This window comes from Equus przewalskii, chromosome 12, assembly GCF_037783145.1.
Source record: "Equus przewalskii isolate Varuska chromosome 12, EquPr2, whole genome shotgun sequence".
NCBI lineage: Eukaryota > Metazoa > Chordata > Mammalia > Perissodactyla > Equidae > Equus > Equus przewalskii.
The window spans coordinates 23,037,296-23,053,504 of record NC_091842.1 but is presented as its reverse complement, the minus strand read 5'-3'; the positions used below and the strand labels follow the sequence as shown (position 1 = coordinate 23,053,504).

At 46.7% G+C, this 16,209-nt stretch overlaps 2 long non-coding RNA genes across 2 annotated transcripts in view; one reads left to right on the top strand and one right to left on the bottom strand.

Moving 5' to 3' along the window:
* Positions 1-16,209, top strand: part of LOC139074891 (uncharacterized) — a 258,563-nt gene that overhangs the window by 5,016 nt on the left and 237,338 nt on the right. The gene's annotated exons all lie outside the window — the stretch shown is intronic.
* On the bottom strand, positions 6,011-13,100 carry LOC103542272 (uncharacterized). Its single transcript, XR_542671.2, has 3 exons — positions 12,965-13,100; positions 6,891-6,985; positions 6,011-6,053 (listed from the first exon to the last, which is right to left on the bottom strand). It is a non-coding gene; the product is annotated as an uncharacterized lncRNA (long non-coding RNA).

Genomic DNA, 16,209 nt, shown 5'->3' with positions numbered 1-16,209 from the left:
TACCCACCTTACCAGCCATGTGTTTGTGGTCGTAACTCTTGCAGCACTTTGGGATCCAGATTCTTATCGGGTAAATTAGGCACCAAGTGGGAGAGCCTGGGCATCAAAGCTGAAACGTCATGTTAAATATTTGCATTTTGGGCAATAGCTCCTTTCACGGCATGGTTTCCAGGCCCTTCATCACCCTGGCTGGCCTATTTTCGCCTCTAGTTTTCAATAAGCATTTTTAAAATGGTACTGAGGATGGAATTCTCTCCTCCTCATGTAGTCGGAGCAGTGCAAAGAGGCATGTGCGATGATCTTCTCTCCAGAGAAGGCCAGCCATTGCCCACAGGCCAGGTCTAGCTCCCAAGTGGGACTGTGCTGATCCATAGAAAATCAAAGTTTCAAAATTTTCTTAGCAAAATTGCAAGGCCTGCTCACGTTGGGTCCACGTCACTTGTAAGGCCACAAACAGCCAATGCGCTGCTGCATCTGCTCCCTTTGTGTCAAGGCACGAGCTCTTATTCGCCAACGTCCCCACCCGGCCCAACAAGTCCTGTGTGTTTCTGATCTCTGCATGCAGGCTTCACAAGCCAAACAATTAACAGTGGCAAACATATCTGCTTTGGAGTCAGAAGGGCCAACTTTATTGTTTATAATAAAGTTATTATTGTTTATTGTTAAGCCAAAAAATCATTATTGATCACTTACTAGGTGTGACATATCATATGAGGCCCTAGGGATAGTCATGAGCAACAAGACAGAAGCTTCCTTGGCATAACTTCTCATTTAGCAGGGGAGAAAGGGCACAAACAAACCATTATCTGCCTTACTCACTAATTGCAAAGGTAAGAAGCATTTCCAGAAAGAAAACAGAGAGCATCATTAAAAGAAACAAACAAACAAAAATCTGCCTTCTCCAGGAGATCTGGGTAGCCTTCTGTGACATGGTGACATTTCAGCTGAGACCTCAAGGGCAAAGGGAAGGAGACAGAGGTAGAAACGGAGGAAGGAGACGTCTAGGACATGGAAATATCAGGTGCCCAGGCCTCGAGACACGAAGGAGGCTGGCGCATCTTGGGAATTGAAAGATGGCTTTTTTCCTTTCTTTTTTTTTTAATACTGTAGATAAAACCTTGGGAGAATTTTATTACTGTTTCTTTCTTAAGAACAGGTACCAGCTCCCTATCATGACAACGATCTTTCCAATATACCCAGAATTGTTCAGCAAGAGAGAGGTAGCGTATGCTGCTGCCTGTTTTCACACACAAATACACGAATCCCTGGCAGAAGATTCACACTTCTCTTTTCTTCCCTAAAAAGACAATGAAATATATGTAACTCATAAGTCCCCAACCTCATCAGCCTGTGACTACAAAATGAGATTATGTTCTTCTTTCATACGCAAATTATTATGGCCTGAGGCCCTCCAACTGTCTCCCAGCTGTTTCTGAGTGTTTCTCTGGGCCTCCTGTGTGTCCAGAATTACGCTTTTAGTTTCTGTTTGCTCTGAGCTTCTTGTCTTGCTGGGCCCAGCTGTCCTCATCGATGATTACCGCCAACGCCATACTTGGCTTTGGGGAGAGGATACTGTTGTTTAAGTCCAAACGGACAGTCCTGGTAAGTGTCAACATTCACTAGTGCAATGTGAACTCAGAAGCACCCCTGAAGCTGGAGAACTTGGCCAATGCTCCTTCCAAATGCTGGCTGCCCCAGGAAGCCCATAGTGATGTGCTCCCTCCATCCTTTCTAGTCCCCTCCTGCCTCCTTGTGGCAAGAAAGTTGCTCGCTTGCTCCCCCCAATGGACCCCTCGATGCTGCGGAGCTGGGATTCTTCACTTGGTAATCTTGAGCTAATTTAATTGCTAAATCTCTCTGGTCCTATTTCTGTATTTACAAAACAAGTACAGCGACCAATTTTACTGTGCCACTGGGAGGACAGAACAAGAAAATGAATGTAGAAGCATTCTGTGTATTCTGAACAACATCCATAGGAGCCTCCCACAACAGATCAGAGCTCTGCGCAGCTAAAAGCTGCAATTAGCATCTCAGTGCCGACCAGCCAACGTGGGACAACGTAGGCTGGGGGTCCTCAACACCCATCACAATCCAGCCTCTACCTTCTCTCCAGGTGCACCTCCCACCACTGTCCTCTGCACACCCAGTGACAAACACCACTCGGATTTCATGAGCACACGGTGCTTCCCTATGCCCGTGTGTTTCCCGCATGTTGCTTCTCTGCCTAGAATGTCCTCCTTCTTATGACCACATGGGTAAATAAAATCACATAGGATCCCATTATTTGAAACTGAGAAACAGTTCAACTCAAAGTGAAATAAGAAAAGAAAAGTAAAAGTGAATGGACAGGTTTGTGTAACTAAACAATCCATGGGTAACATTTCAAGCACAACTTGACCCAGGGTTCAAATGCTATTGCTGGGCAGAATCTCTCTCTCTCTGCTTCTTGTCTCCATTTCCTTGATCTGGATTCCATTCTAACTCCCTAGAAACTCACCACCCAGTTGCAGCAGTTCCTACACCTCCTTTCTCTCTCGTCGGCAATCAGGTAGGCAGATGTTCAAATTCCCTGTTAACCCAAACACAGCCCCATAAAGGTATTGCCTTCTCCCTACTTGGTCTGACTTGGGTGGCCAGAAGACAGATGCCCTGGCCATCTGCATCAGTCATGCATCCCACCCTGAGTTCAGGAGATGAGTCAACTTCATGCAAAGCACAAGGCCTAAGGGATGCCCAGGGTCTCATAATGCCAAATGCCAAATACCGGCAGCAAAAAGCACGGCTATCTGCTACTGCTACTCTGGCAACCATACTCTCCGTTTGTCTCATGGAAAACTCCTATTCCTCCTTCAAAAGCTCATTTTGTTAAAAGTGCTTATCACAAGAAAAAAAAAATGTTTGTAACCATGTATGTGATGAATAGTAACTAGACTTACCGTAGCCATCATTTTGGAATGTATACAAATATCAAATCACTATGTTGTAAACCTGAAACTAACATAATGTTATATGTCAATTATACCTCAATTTTTTTAAAAACTCATTTTTCCTCCTATGTGAAATTATATAAGGCTAGAAAAGCAGCCACTGTATATTCTGGACTCCCATAGTGATCTATAGAAATGCCTTCTGTAGAATTCATCCCATTGGACTGTAGCGTAACCGAGTCTGTTGCTGGGAGGGCCTCAAGAGCAGACACCCAGCCCTATTCATCTCTTTACTCCCCGCATGTAGCATGTTTCCCAGCACAGAGAAATGCTTAGTAAGAGTTGATGAATGAATGACTACCGATATATTTTTGACCTCAGTTTTTTTATTACCTTTATCAAACTGCTGACAATATTCATCTTGTGGTCAAATTCTCTCAGATCTTATTTTTTTCCCCCTTTTACATGTATACATTCCAAGTTGGTTTTTCTTCTCACCAGGTGAACCAGCAATTCATATTTTAGACCTGAACACAAGACTTTGCCTAGCCCATACTAAATGTCAGCTTACTGGTCTCTCTCAAGCTTTCCAACTTGAGCAGATGGTTTTGAGTCCTGATTTCATCATGCCTCCACAACTGTTATCCTCAGCTTTGTATGATCTGCATTTCTGAGTCGTAGGCCTGCTAGGTCCTCACCAGATCACCTACCAGAATTAAAATGTTTGGTAGGACAGAACTGAACACAGAAGATCATTAGTGGACCTACGGATCACGAGGGGAAGTTCTCTCTCGTGCACAAAGAACTGTGCGTCACATCGCAGGGTGTGACCAGCTGGAAATCCACGTAATGATCGTCAACTGAAAACACCACCATCTTACCAACAGGGGCATCATGGAGAAGCTCCCTGAGTTATTCAGCAGAAGTCAAGAGATCCTGTTGTACCAATGTGCTTTGTGGGTCCCATAAAAAAATTTTTTTAACAAGTTGACATTTTTCTATGTGGGAGATTTCACATAAAGATCTCAATTTCTGGCTTTTAAGAAAGCCCAAGGGGCCAGCCCCGTGGCACAGTGGTTAAGTTCATGTGCTCCTCTTCTGCAGCCCAGGGTTTCACCAGTTGGGATCCTGGGCGTGGACATGGCACCGCTCATCAGGCCATGCTGGGGTGGCGTCCCACACAGCACAACTAGAAGGGCCACAACTAGAATATACAACTATATACTGGGGGTTTCGGGGAGAAGAAGAAGAAGAAGAAAAGATTGGCAACAGATGTTAGCTTAGGTCCCAATCTTAAAAAAAAAAAAAAATCCCAAATACCTGGCAACAGGAGGCCCCGGCTACGAAAGGGCAGCAGTGGGCTGACGCTCAGTTTTGAGGGAAAACATCGTCCAGTTTGCCACAGTCTGCATCCAGCCTCTGCATTTACCTGCCTGGCCCATATCAGCACTGGAATTCACAAACCCTGCTCTTGGGCATCTCTCTAATGCACTAAATTGACTTGGGAGATGGCCATGTCCAGATTCCCATGCATATACCTCAACCAAGGCGCAGGTACGAGAGCAAACAGCCCGAACAGGCCCAGCATCCAGGAGCCTGCGGTGCCGCAGAGCCGACTCTGACTTTTCTAACAGAGCCGATCATTAAGGTTCTTTCTCATGAATAGATAATCCTGCCCCGTCCTTTCTCCATTAGATGGGATCCTGTCCCTTGGAGCCATGCTGTAAACCATGGCCACTTCTTCCACAGGCCGGTGCATCTATGTTTTGAGGGCTTTGCCTCCTAGCTCCCTCCAGGTGAGAGTGAGTCTTTCCTTTTCGCATGAAAATAACCTCAGTCCCTTCAATCATTTTAATGGGTAATGGTTTCTAGAACCTACCTATCAGCTGCTCACCTACTCTGAACTCATGAATGTCTGGCAGTATTCAGAGGGCAGAACAGCATCGAGAGCTGAGCAGGGGCAGACACTCAAAAACAAGTCAAAAAGATATCCACCCAAGAGGCAAGAATCTCCTGCCAGGAATTATCAAGGAGTCTCAAGGTTGGAAGGACCCTCAGGAATCACCTGTCTCTTTCTAGGACAAATGCAAAGATCTCAGAGCACTGGGAAAATGGGTGTGAGTTACCACCCTTGAGGTGGGCAGAAGAAACAGCAGATAGATGCTGACAATGCATGACCTTGTGACAACAGCCAGAGAGTTCACAAGGCAGGGTCACCCTTCAGCACAGCATCTAAGATTTGTTTTCTGGCCTGAGACACAGGAGAAATACAGATTTTTCAATGGTGCTAAACCTCACTTGAAATGCAACTGAAGGCGGAAAACCAACGCAAGATGCCTTTGCTTGAGCTGAAGCTCCACCTGGGAACCAATTATCACCAGGAAGAGTGTTAGAGAATTAGGGAAACTAACCTTTTCTAATCCGCTGTCTCAGAAACCTCTCGGCAGCCAATCAATAAGGGCTGTGGTGGAGGGGCACCTGAGAAGTCTCTCTTCGCCTTCACAGAAGTAATTAAAGCCAGTTTAATGAGACTGCCCGAGAGCTGGGTGTCTGAGTGCAGGAGAGCAGACAGCAGCGTCGAGTGAGGAGAGCCACAGGGTCTGAGTCCCCAGAACCTCTCCTGCAAAACGTGGAATGAGGAACTCTGCGAACAGGCCCCTGAATAAACAGAAAGGCTAGGACTGCCTGCCGCAGTTGACAGCGGAGGGAAGGAGAAAGAGAAAAGATCCATGTTGTCTGAGATCTCCTTGTTCCCAGCTTCGGAGAGAACTCAGCTTCTAATTCTCACCCTCCCTTTACGGAGTGATGGAAAGCGCTTAGGTTTAGAAATGAGCCTGCGCTGAATTTAAAGGCCAGTCCTGCCACTGAGAAGCTGTTCTATCTTCAACAAGTCCCTCCACCTTCTTAGCCCTCAACTGCCTCTTCTGTAAAATGGGACTGTAACAGTACATACCTCTGAAGGATTTTGCGAGAGGAAGTGGGATCGTGCATTTAAAGCATCAAGCACAGTGTCTGGCTCCCAGCGGGCATTTAATGTATGGGGTCTGGTCATCAGCTGTTGTCATCCCTCAGAGTCTCAGGTTCCTCCTCCAGGCAAAGAGAGTAATAACATCCCACACGAGGATGCTGTTAGGTCGACATGAAATGCAGAATATGAAGGTCTTAAGTAAGCCCAGCAGGAAGCAGCCACAAAAAAATGACAGCTCCTAGTCTTTCTCTGCAGATGGGACCTCAGCAAAGAATTATGAGGTGGGAAACTGCTTTACAGAGTGCATACACTGCAATTTGGGGGGGGGGGTGCAGGGAGCAAGGATAATCGGGGGAATGAACTTTCAATACAGGTTTCGCTCCTTTCCTTTCAAAAACCTCCCCTATAGGGAAATAGCCTTTGGAGAACAAATCCCTTCCAACAGAATTTTTTCCCCACATCCACCCGTTGGAAGTGGTGCGGTGGCCTTCTGCCATGATATCTCCCAGAGACGGAAAGCCTTGAAGGCAGAGCGGCAGCAGCCAGGGGTGCTGGCAGCCCCCAGACAGAACCATATGGCTTGCTCCATGTCCCAGATAAATTACCTTTTGGCATGGAGCTAAACAAAAGAACTCAAAATAATTCTGCATTTTAATAACAGCCTCCCTTTCTGCAGCACTGTCTCCACCAAGCAGAATCCATCTGCATATGCCTGTGCTAAAGGCACCCTGGTCAGCTGCCCCGTGATTTAAGACCAGCCACTTCTTGTCTCCATCCTACATAATAGAGTCAGTCACATTTTATTGCCAAATGGCCCTGGTAATGCCTCTGGAACTGCCCATCGAAGGTGCTTTGGCTTTCGGGAGTAAAGAACAAATCTGAATTTCACCAAGATAAACTTGTGACTGGGTCAATACATCGAATGGTTATCGTTTGTGGCCTCCACTTTATCTATTTGTAGGCCTTGTTCCTGCAAGGAAATAAAAATATATTACCTGAGTGCGTAAGAGCCACGGGCCTGAGGGAGGGGGCACATCCGTGAGCTGTTTTCTGTTGAGCAGGGGCAGCAGAAGGAGCAAGGTCTTCAGGGCTGGTAGAAAAAACGCAGCAAGGATGGGTGGGAGGCAGGCAACAAAAAGAAGGAAAATCACTGACTCTGACACCACCTTTGCATCTTACAAGCCTTTTTTTCAATGGGTGACATTCGATCCACCAAGAGTTTCAAGTGATTAGCCTCATTTTACACAAGGGGAACCTGAGGACCAGCAACGGAAAGGGGCTTTTTCCAGGTCACCTGAGGATTCTGGATCTCAGATGGAAACCATGCTTTCAGTTCTCTGTCCTTCTAGACACGGGGCAAAGTCACACTCTCCTGCCCTTTTGCAGTTAGGTGTGATCTGTGACTCATTTTGGACCGTGGAGTGTGAGCAAAAGAGAAGGGTGTCACCTCCAGGAGAAGCTTCGAGAGCCAGAGTGCAATTCATGACTTTCTCTCAGCTGTGACAAAGCCAATATTCCAGACAATGGCGGCTGCCCCATCAGCTGGGTCCTGGAGTGAGGAGATATGAAGCGGAGCTCTGGCCGAGCCATGATGGACACAGAGCAAAGGCGAGAAAGAACACTCTGCTGTCTCACGCCACTGGGATCTGGGCACTGTGCGCTATAGTGGGGTAAGCTCGCCGCCCCCACCCCGACCCTCAACTCCACCGCTGGGCTTTTTGCTCCGCTAAGCAAAGCCAGAACTGGCTCAGGCACCCAGATCGAAGTTCACAACTTTTCTTTGGCCCTCCTTCTTCCGTTAGGAGTTCCTCCATTTTTTACCCCTATTTGGTAGAACGGGAAATTAAGTTTTGGAGAAGTCACTTGTCTGAAGCTACAGCTCCAGCGAGTAGCCTCGTGACATCTCCTTTAGCATCAGAGCCCCTCTCAGCTTCTTCTCCTTCCACTTCCTGTTCCCCACCTCACAGGAAACCAGTCTAGTGATCAGTGGCAGGGGCTGTGGAGTTGGCCTGCCTGGATTCAAAGGCAACTTTGAGCAAGCGTCTACCCTTCTCAACCTTCATTTCCTCATCTGTTAAGGGGGATGCCAATAGGAACAGCGCCTATCTCATGGGGTCATTGTGACACGTGTACAAGTGCTAGCACAGTTCATGGCACACATTAAGCACGCAATGTATGCTCACGAGGACTCTCCTTCACCCATCCAGCAATGCTTTAGTACTCCTAAAGTGGGCCAGCTTTCTTTGGGCACGCTTACTGCTAGCTCTCCCGCTGTACTGCTGAGATGCCAGCAAGCCTGGCCCTAAACCTCAACAAGCGCAGGAGGGGGACCCTTGCAGTAAGTCCCCTTGGGGGAGCATGGGCAGACGGCTTCTGGCCTTGGGCCAAGTTTCCCCAAAACTTTATCCTCCATTGCTCATTCCACCTCACAAACTATAACCATTTGTCTTAACACTGTTATCATTACTTCCAGATCTCTAAAAACTTTCATTCCTTTTTCTGCCATTTTCATTAAATATTTACTGAGTGCTTGAATATGCCAGGCGTGGTGCTAGGTGGTCGGAATATAAATGGCAATTCAGACACAGCCCTCAAAGATTCACAGTGTAACAAGGGAGGCAGACCCCTGGGAGAGAAAGTCTAAAATGCTCTGATCGGCACTTACAATAAAGGATGTATATATAGGGGGTGATGGGAGCATATTGCTTTATCAACAAATATTTATTGAGCACCTATTCTGTGTCTGATATTTTGCTCAACATTGGAAATCCAGTGGTAGAAAGGCCAGGCATTATCCATTCTCACATGGAGGGTAGAATCTATTATTTGTGCCAGCATCCTTCTCCCCTATTTACTGCCTATGCCCAGTCTATACGGCTTTGGCATGGCTGACTCCACTCTATGACTCCAAGGATGGGTTTATAATCAAGGCTTGGGCAATAAGAGTTTGGTTACAGTCACTGGTTCAGGAGTGGAAATATGATCCACATTGTCCATTGAGGGTCAGCACCTGGACGTTCGCTGGAGCTACTGAAAAAGAGATGATCTCATTTTGCTGGGATTCCTACATTGGTAGGATATAAGCCTGAAGTGATCAATGTATTTTATCAATATTTAGGGAGGACCAGGCTGAGGATGAAACCAGCAGATAGGAAAAGAGAGGCAAGAGATGGAGAAAGAAAGATTTCTCTTGACGTCCTCTTAGCCAAAGTCATACTGAATTATACTGGATCTAGCCATACTTGAAGACATTAGTTATACCTTGGACATTTTTAGTTAATTGACCACTTTCTTGCTTAAGCCAGTTTGAATGGGTTTCTGTCACTTTCAAATGAAAGAATTCTACTGTACTAGGCAAAGAAAGAGAAAGTACAAAGTTGTGTGAAGAGAGGACAGCATTTCCTAGGCCGGGACTTAGCAAATCTCATAGCAGGGTTGGGAACTGAATTTCACTTCAATGTTTCTGTAGCAAAAGGATCAGGATAGGAGCGGCTGGAGTTTTGACTGGGCTGACCCAGAGACGTCTATGGGAAGTGCCGGGTCCACCCAGGCCTCATCCAGAAACACTGACATCTTTAGGGAAGACCACTGCCCCGGGGCAAATGTCGTCAAATAGGGGCATATTCTTGCCTTCTCCTTGTCAGACAAGCTGAACTCAGCTGTTTCTTTTCTCTTCCTCCCCGGCGCCAACCTTCTAGGTGGTCACGCTGGCCCAGCCTTCGAGATTGTAGTGCTGAACACTGAGCTTCCCAGGGCTTCCTTGGAATGAAGCCCAAGTCACCTGAGACTCGTGGCCCCAGAAACAGACCTTGTGGGCACGTCTTCTCGAGAGTCTTTGATCCTCACAGGGGCAAGGGGTCCAGGCAGGGGGGCTACCACAGTGGTGGGCTGGGGTCTGAGATTAGAAGGCAGGAAGCTTGGGGGGACAGTTCTGGCTCTTTCTGTATGCCCTTGAAGATGACCTTTAACCTTCCTGAGAAAGTTTCCTCACAGGTCATCTGCCAAACAGGGCTGCTGTCACCATGTGCGCCCTTTCTAGTTTTTCGGCAGTTATTTCCTTCTTTCACTAACTCTCTGAGTTTTACCACGCTTAGACACAACACAAACCATCCCCACCCCCACCACAGCATCACCTTTGCACCTGACCTTCTCAGGTTCCTTCCTGGCTCCAGTCAAGGAGGCCTGGACCCTTGTACCTCAGCAATGCTCACACCCCAGGGTGGGCCATGAGGACCCCCAACTGGGTACACTCCTCATGGCCCTGTGGGAAAGCTGGAGCAGAGCATTTGGGGAATAATGTTTGGGCCCTGGGACACTGGACCAAGAACCTCTCAAAAAGTAGGAAGAAGGACAATTACTACACCCAAGTTCGTAAGGAGATGTCAAAGGAGATCAGAGAGACCAGCCTGAGCGAAAATACCGAAGTCATTAAAGTGACACGGCTCCATCTTGGGGCAAAGTACAGGAGGCCACATGACTCCTTTGCGGGGTTGCTATATTTGAAAGTCTCCTATTTAGAATTCTGCATCTACATTATCATAGGGGCTCTTGTTTGTTGTTATTTTGTTTGTAATTTGGGGGTTTGTTTTGTGCCAGGCCTGGTATGACCAATCCTTTTCATTTGAAAACTGGGTCCTTTGATGCCTGTTCACAAAATTGCAAAATTAAGTGTGCGTGTTCCTTTCTCAGGCATTAGAACAGAATTCCTTTACTAAGCTGGTAAATTTTTTGCACAGAGCAGGCTGAAGTTTGCCACAGGCATGTTTTGCAAGGTGAACCCATGCATTACTGGCGGTTTGTGCTCAGTGGGCAGCACGGTATGGGGTGGGAAATAGGGCTGCTCCAAAGTTTTTCAAGAGACAGGGTGCTATCGAGCCAGGTGAAGCTCTGGATACTGATGGGGAAAGAGCCCACCTACCCTCGCAAAGTGCGTAGCTGCAGCCACAGTGCAGCAGACGCCTTAGGGTGCAGGGGAAGCTGTAGATCAGCACTGACACCCCATGTGGAGGGCAGGAAACAGCATGAAAGCATCCATGGCCTTCAGGGACATGGCGGGGAAAAGGCCACTTAGTGCTCCAGTGATCCCACTGGACTCAAAGGCCTAAGCCAGAGGTTGCCAACTGGTGTCCCGTGGGCCAAATCTGACCAGCAAATATGATCTGTTTGTTCCACACGTTTCTAACTGATGAAGCAGGACAAAGGCTTTGTCTTTTCTGCTCAGCTATAGGCTCAGCATCTAGAGCAGGATCTGCCACACAGTAAGTGCTCAGTAAACACTTACTGAATTGATGGATGAATAGAAAATGGGATTATGTGATTTTACAATAAACATCCAGATTTCTAGCTTCTTTTGAAACAACCAGGAAAATGAGGGAAACAGAAGAATTAAGAAAACAGTGAGCTGGGGCTAAGCAGCAGCTGTTCCCTGAAGATAGAAGCTACTCTCCTCATCTTACCACAGTCCTCATCACTCTCTATTGCCTCATACTGGGCCCACTTCATTTCTGCACATCACCGGCCAGTATGTAAGCATTTATGTTTGCTGACCTAAGCTGCTGTGAGAATCTTCCAGGTTGTCTACCCTAGTTCCTGAAGAGGGTGCAGCCAGAGAGCCCGGGTTATCACTCGTATTACTAGCCCCAGTAAAATTCCTTCTGAGAGAACTGAGTCCTCACTTATTCTGGTGTCTCTGGGCCGTAGGAGGACAAAATATCACAAACCCATCCCACATCTCGCTCTTCCTCTGCTTCCAACAGTTCAAAAATGTGGAACACGAAACCTTCAAAATTCAAAAGACTCCAGTTCAGTTCTTCTAGTAAGCTCTCAGGCAGTTCCCCCCCACCCCCCAAAATGCTTTACAAGGCTAAGTTTGTTATCACTACCTCATATTCCACTGGGCCATTGGCTGCCAGGAACTAAGTGGGAAGGAAAGCACGCAGCTGATTGAGCTGATCAGGAAAATTAAATGACTTCACACTAAATTAATCAAAGATCTTGAAGTATTCTGAATGGTCCCATTCCTTTCAGAGGGTTCCCAAAGTAAAAGCAATGGGGGACACTCACTGACAAAATCACAAACTAAAGTCTAAAAGGTGCAGACCTCTTGAGATCCCAGGCAACCCAGGAGACACGGTTCTTGTGAACACACTGTCAGCGGCTGCGAGGCATTGAAGTTCTGTGCTTAAGAGAATGGATTTCTCAGCTACACAGAACCAGGTCTGAGGCCTGGCTCTGTCACTTACTATCTGAAAGTCCTTAGTCTCTCTTAGCCTCAGCCTGCATGTCTGCAAATGCCAACAACAAGAGAAGTACCTCGTCCATTGAAGTAAAGGTTAAATAAGGATTATGGGGTTTCAATATTAATATAAACACTTAGCAGAGCATACAGCACACAGCAGGTGCTCAGTAAATGCTAGCCATGCCATTCTTAAAGCTTGCCCCAGATCAGGAAATAAACTGAATTCACGCCTGATTGCAGTCATGCATATGGACTGTTCTAGTCCGGCTGCCATATGCAGGCATTCTGCTAAGCCCCAGGTAAGAGAGTGGTCTTGGTGCTTAAACTCTACTTGGAGATACATATGCATAAACGACAATGACCAGATCATCATCAGAGTACATGCACAGCACGTGAGGAGCCTGGAGGACAGAAGGACTCAGCCAGGGGGAGTCCAGAGGTCACACAGAGGCAAATCTAGAGACGCAGAGAGACCAGTGGTCAGCTGGGGTTGAGGGTGGCAACTGAGCTGAATACAAAAGGGCTTGAAAGATCTTTCAGGGGAGAAGGAACTGTTTTAAACTGGACTGTGGTGATCGTTGCACTGCTATGTAAATTTGCTAAAAACCACTGAGTTGTACGCTGACGACGAGTGAATTTTACTTGTTTGTGTGTGTAAATCACATTTCAATAAAGGGTAAAAAACTACAAAATGTTCACAGAGGAGGTCAGCTCACATTTATTCTAAGCCTGCAGGATGGGCAGGATTAGTACGTGGAAGAAGGATTCAGTGCCCCAGAAAGACAGAGGGCACTTGCATAGGAATGAAGGCAGAGAGCCAGCAGAACTTACCTACTCAGGAAGCAGCCGCGTGGCAGGTGGCAGGAGAGACGGCTGGAGAGGCTGGCTGAGGCGTCCCGTCCAGCATGAAACTCAGGGCGTGGGGCTTCGCTCGGACAGAGACACAGCTGGACTAACCCGCCCTCAGCACGGCCCGGCCTCTGCTGTTCCCATTCCATCTCCTGCGCTAATGGTGAGCTTTGGCTTTGCAAAAAAAAACCATCTGAGCTCACTGTTTGAAAGCAGAAATCCCCTCACAGGATATGAGAGCAGAGCAAAGTGTTTGACTTCTCTGATGTTTCCCCAGTCGAAGCTTCTCCTTCGCTGGTACTTAGGGGATTTGTAGCTTCTTTGTGGAAACCGCACAAGAGGTTTCTCTGCTTAATCCCCAGATCTTTAGAGTTTGAGCTGCATTTGGTTTACGTTTCAAGAGTGCCATGGTGTAATCTGTGACAGTGAGCTTCAAGCTCTCTGAGCAGGGAGCGAGCTGGGAGAAATCAAGGTGCCCGTAAAGGTCTTAAAGACGAGAAAGCTGAGGCCAAGAGCAGCACCTTTCAGGGTTTCTGGCCAGGCCTCAGTTTCCCTTCTAGCTGGCCCACCTGCCACCTTAGCAGACAGGATTATATTCTCTGACCCCACCCTCCTGACCTACAACGATTGGATCCCTGGGCCCAGCTGGACTATTCAGATGACCTCTCCAAAGAGTTCAGAACTGAGCTGAAGAATGTTCATTCTTCTGGGCTGGTCAGTGGACTCGCACCCATGTAGGACTGGGAGCTGTGTGTATCCTGAAGCATTGACACCTGGTCGGGAGAAAGTGATGCAACTGATCTCCCCACTCCATCTTGACTGCTGTCTGGTTTCTGAGTGCAGTTTTCTGTGAGGACGGGTTCACTTTACTATACCCTTGGGATTTATTAGATGCTCAGTATGCTTCTAGTAAATTCTTATATTTTTCTAAAACAAGTTGCAAATGGATTCCTTTCACCTGCAATCACAGTGTCCTAATTGAGTCAGAGAGTGTCTTGCTGAAATCACAATGCAAAATTAACACCAGAACCCTTCTGTCCTGCCAGACCAGGGGTCTTGATGTTCATTACCCAAGATGGCAGAGGTCAGCTGCTCATCAGTGCGGGCACCCACACAGAATTCACCTGACTTCCCAGAAGCAGATTCCCTTCGAGTCCAACCTGAGAAGGACTGCATTTCATGAAAGGGGAAAAGCTTGTAGACAGAAATCCCAAATCCAAAGACAAGCCAGGAGAGGCAGCTAGAGGTCCTATTTGCACAACTTTACGGCCACTGCAACAATTTTGGTTTTGCTTAAATGGGTTAGTACAGGAAAATGGGTTGAAATATGTAAAACACAGAACAGTACCTTATACAAAACAACTACTAGATACTATTAGTAAATGATAGTGACTCTCATCCCGAGGGGAACAGTGGACACTTGAAGGATTTTTAGCAGAAGTAACATCACTTGTAGATTTGGAAAGGTCCCCTGGACGTGGGGTGGACAAGGGATGGGTCAAGAGCCTCCGAGGGTACAGGAGGCAGACAAAAGGCTGCTGCCATCGTCAAAATGAGAGAGGATGGTATGTTTAACTAGAGTGGTGTTGGTGGATATAGAGAGAAGCTGAGACGTCAGAGAGAGACTTCAGGGGTAAAACTGACAGGACTTGGTGATAGACTGACCACGTGGAATAAAGAAGCAAGCAGCTCAGGGATGACTTTTAAAGTTTGGATTGAACAACTGGATGGCTGGTTTTGTCATTTAACTGACACAATGAGCACTAGAAGAAAAACTAAGTTATGTGGGAAGGTTCTGAGTTTTGTCTCCATGGACATTCAATGAGAGGTGAATTTGAAATATCTAAGTGAAGATGTCAGGTAAGCATCTGGATATTGACACCTGAAGCACAGAGGAGAAAGCTAAAAGCGAAACATTTCAAGTCATCCTTGTTGCAAAGTGGAAGCCATGGGTATGCATGAAATGCTCCAAAGGGAGTGTCCAGGGTCGCATTCCCAGAGAAGATCAACGGGATCTACTCAAGCGTGATAGATGCTACAGCCCACCTAGAGGCCCCCTACTTAATGCCTCAAGCCCCAACTCAATAAATATTTACTTATTGAATAAGCAAATCAATCAATTCATGAATGGGATTGAAAGCCAGAGGAGCATATCAGATCTTTCTGTGGAGGGGGTGAGAGGGAACCATAGCCTGGAGCCAGCTTTTATTTCCTGAATTTTAGACTCTCTTGTCTATCACTCATCTATTTTTTTTCTCTTATATATTTCTTTAATTTTCAACAATACACAGAGAGCCAGAAGTTGCAGGTAAATAAAACATATCTGAAGCCTCATTGCAAAAAATAAAACCCCAAAACTTAATTCTGTTAGAGAAATCTATTCCTTACTATTCTACCAAAATATCTTCCTCTTTGACAGATGTCTTTGAGTTGCAGGCAACAGAATTCCCCAGGCAGTCCCTGAAAGACGTGAAGAGCCAAGCCCTGAGCTTTCTGGCTTGGACATAGGGAAATAGAAAAGAATCAGAGAAGCTTGGCTGAGAGTAGACATTTAATAACTTTGTTTAATACAAAGGCAGAATATAGCCTTGAGTATTATAAATATCTTCCAACTGGCATCAGCTTTTCCTCCCAAACCAAAAAGCTCTCAAGAAAGCTTCCCCCATCCCCAGAAGTTCCAGAGAACAGAAAACTAAAATTGGAGGAGAGTCAGCCTAGAATGCCTTGTTTGAAATTCTTGCAGTGTATGGATTTGTGCAATAGTGGCAAAAAAATGGAAGAACCAAGAGCAATAAAAACAAGGTTGGTGAACTTTACAGAGTGAAGTCAGAAAACCTAATTTTTAAGGGTGGCTGCTATGGTCATCAAGCAATTGTGTTTTTATCGGAAAAGTGTGTATTGTGTTCTAGATGCCACCATTCCAACAAGCCCTTCAGAGGAAAACTGACCAATGGCCCTGGCCTTCTGCCATAGCTGAATGGACCAGGGTGAGATGCACAGCCCAAGGGCAGCTATTCTATATGGCAGTGGCTCTTAAATTTTAACGTGCAACAGGATCACCCGGAAAATGCAGTTCTCGAGGGCCAGCCGGGTGATGCAGCGGGTAAGTGCACACATTCCGCTTCAGCGGCCCGGGGTTCGCCGGTTCGGATCCCGGGTGCGGACATGGCACCGCTCCGCAAGCCATGCTGTGAGAGGAGTCCCACATGTAAAGTGGAGGAAGATGG